The sequence below is a fragment of the Megascapheus bottae genome, chromosome X, assembly GCF_031878675.1.
Source record: "Megascapheus bottae isolate mThoBot1 chromosome X, mThoBot2.hap1, whole genome shotgun sequence".
Taxonomy (NCBI): domain Eukaryota; kingdom Metazoa; phylum Chordata; class Mammalia; order Rodentia; family Geomyidae; genus Megascapheus; species Megascapheus bottae.
The window spans coordinates 49,329,145-49,332,461 of NC_143547.1; the positions used below are offsets into that span (position 1 = coordinate 49,329,145).

Consider the following 3,317-nt stretch of genomic DNA (forward strand, 5'->3'; position numbering starts at 1 on the left):
ACATCATCAGCCATTGTCTAGCAGGATTGTGGGCTAAGGAGAGACGGCATGTCCTCCTTGGTAAGGGCACTAGCTGTTGCCAGGCGTGGCTGAAGTGGGTGTGGTTGGGGACTGTCATAGCTTGCCCTCTGGGCGTGGTGGTGTCACCAGCCATTGTCCAGCAATGTGACGTGGAGCGGCCATGGCTCGGCTCACAGTCGCCCCCTGATGACGTAGACGAAGATTCAAGCTGTTCCCATCAGCCCCCGGGGCTGCCCTTTGGCCCCGGAAGCCAGTTCGGGCAAGGGAGCCACGAAAGTGAGTGCGTCGTGCTCACGTCCCTGAGAGAGGAGCCATGGGAGCGCTGGGCAGCCGAATCCAGTGGCTTTGGGCGCGTAACGCGCCAGGTGAACCCGAGGCCCCGAGAGAAGAACAGGCGGCAGAAGTGGCAGTGGTACAAGAGGAGAGAGAAAGTGAAGCAGGCCCCGTCGCCACCAGTCATGGCGGTCGCAAGCGGAAGGCCAGTCCCGGAAGCCCGAGCGGAAGATCGCCTCGCCGGAAGCATACGAAGGCCAAAGGCGAGACGGTTTACAGCGCGCTGTTCCTGAGAGGTGAGGGCAGTGACATACAGATCAGGGCACTTGGACTGGAGTGGAACTTGCACAGGGCCTATCTGTGCCAGTCAGGGTACTTTGCTAGCATGTTCAGCGGTGCCTGGCGGGAGTCCAGCATGGACACTATAGACATGCAGATGCCGGACGAGAACATTAATCCCGAGTCCCTGCAGGACGTTTTGGGCTCCTTGTACCAGGGTGTTACGGTCATCCAGCCTAGCCGCGTCATTTCCATCTTGGCCACGGCCAGCATGCTGCAGTTGGATGATCTAATTCATCAGTGTGGGGAGGTCATGAGGGAGACACTCGGCGCCACGACTGTGTGCAGCTACTACTACTCTGCTGAGAACTACGGTCTCCAAAATCTCAGGGCCATTTGCCGTCAGTGGCTGTTGGATAACCTGTTGATCCAGCGTAGTACTGAATTATTGCTAGAAATCCCTGTGGAGCTGATGGTAGAGCTCATTTCCTCTTCGGAGCTCTTGGTGATTGGAGTGGAGATAGACGTATACAATATGCTGAAAAGGTGGATGTTCTTACAGCTGCATCCCACATGGGTGGGTCCCCAAAGATCATTGCAGACTGATGTCGACTTGTGGGTCGACATGTGGAAGACAGAGTCACCAGGAACCTGCTTCTTAGATACTGACGAAGGCAGAGCCTTCGTGCCAGTGTTCCAGCAGCTTCGGCTTGCCTACATAATCTCTGAGCTGCCTTCTGCACAAGTCATTGAGCAGGATGCACTGATCCCTGCCACATGGGTGGCCAACATGTACAAAGAGCAGTGGCTGATACTCCTCCAGGCTCAGCAGTCCAGGGATCCTAGGACAGGTGATATCCAATTACCCGAAATAGAGGGGCACAGCATGCGATGTGGAAGCCTGCTCCGCAGAGATGAGCAATGCGTCTGGAGGTGGGCTGGTTTTGGCTTTGCCTGGGACCTGGTGGTGTGCTACACCAACCGGCGCATTGTATTTCGTCGCAGTGCATTAAACGATAGCAGTGGCTTTGGGGTCAGCCTACTCTGGCAGAGAAAAGTTGCATTCCGTCTGCGCCTTGTCTGCTTGGACAGGGCTGGAAGAGTCATTTTCAGAAAGAACACAGGATATAGAGTGATTTGCCTGAAAGCAAATGAAGAACTAGAGGTGGTGAACCTAGAAAACCAAGATTTGGTCTTCCCCATATATGTGTCATGTAACTTCTTGTACATCCCTGGAGAGAGCAGCACTGCCCAGAGGGAAGACTCCTGAAACAGAACAGAGAACTGAGCAGATCTTTCCTGGATTCATGGGTATTCAAATATGTTCAAGACTCTACCTGCCTCTTTGAGACAAACTGCATTTATCCACCTTTGATGATCCACTCTGTCTGAAGCTTTGTTGCAATATATCCTGTACAGTTCAAGAATGTCTACAGAGCAGAGGGACCAGAAGCATAGTTTTAAAATTCACCAGACACCTCCAAAATGCAGTTGTGCTGTTAATGATTTACCACCTATCAACCTCTGCATTAGTGCTTAGAAGACAGATACCAACTGATGAAATAGAAATTTTGAGCCTATGTTAAAGGTTCTGCTATGCTAACTGAAAATACTTTGAAAAAAACTGCATGCATTCCTGTAGTATTTCAAAGTGAATGTTGATAGTTATACTTTGACTTTGTGCATTTTGATTTCTTTTTAAATTGACCATATAGTTTAATTTCTCTTTTTAATGTTTCCCTGCTTCACTCATTCCCAGTTCCATCCTTACCACTAACCCTGGCTTCATTTTATTTCTCTTCTTTTCCTCATTTTCTTCCACTAAGTACAGTACTTAATTCTCTTCTAGACTCAACAGGTAATATTTACTTTGGTAGGTCTTTTTTGCCCAGTGTTATCTTTGTTTTAACTTTGTTTCACTTGCATTTAACACCCAGATAGATGGTATAGTGGTTGAAAGCAGTTTTATTTCATGAATATACCTTGACAACACACAGTTGTTTCTCCTGAGGCATGCAGTTATGAGTTAACCTTGCAAAATGAAGCCAGATGATTTTTTTCTTTTTAGACATATTTGAAGTTTAATAGTATTTAAAGAATAGGAATGCAACTCAGTGTATAGGATTAGCCTAGCATTTGTCATGACCTAGGTTTCCTTTCCATTACTGAAAAAGAAAGATTTATGGCTAGCAGCGTGGCCTAGTGATAGGTTGCTTTCCTGGCATGCAGGGTGCCCTGGGTTTGATTCCTTGGTACAAATACACAGGAATAGCTGGATGTGATGCTGTGGCTTAAGTAGTAGAGTGCAAGATTTGAGAAAGCCCAAGGACAGTGCCCAGGCTCCAAGACTGGCAAAAAGGGTTTATTTGCATAGAATTTTATTTGTACAAATAGTATTTGCTCCTCCTCAAGAACAGAACTGGCACCCTTTCCTTTGGAGTATAATGGCTTTAAGGAATTAAAATAAGAAGTACTTGGCCTTGTGTGTGGGAGGGATATTTCAGTCTAGTAATTCAGAAGGTAAATTATAGGGAGTTTAATTCCAAATGGGAGACATACACTAGTTAAGATTGGAATAGGTTGTTTTGAAATTATTTATATCTTGAAAACTATTACCACTTCCCAAATATTACACTTGTTATTTCATTGAGTAAGTTTTGTGGCTACAGAATGTCAAATAATTGAGTGAAAACTGTGTTTAAGAGTTCTACAGATATGAATTATATCCTTTGGGAAAGTATAAA

General features: G+C 46.5%; 1 pseudogene; it reads left to right on the top strand.

Annotated features, from left to right (window-relative positions):
* Window positions 1–679: 679 nt before the first annotated feature.
* LOC150041052 (germ cell-less protein-like 1 pseudogene) lies at window positions 680–1,843 on the top strand (annotated as a pseudogene).
* Window positions 1,844–3,317: the final 1,474 nt, after the last annotated feature.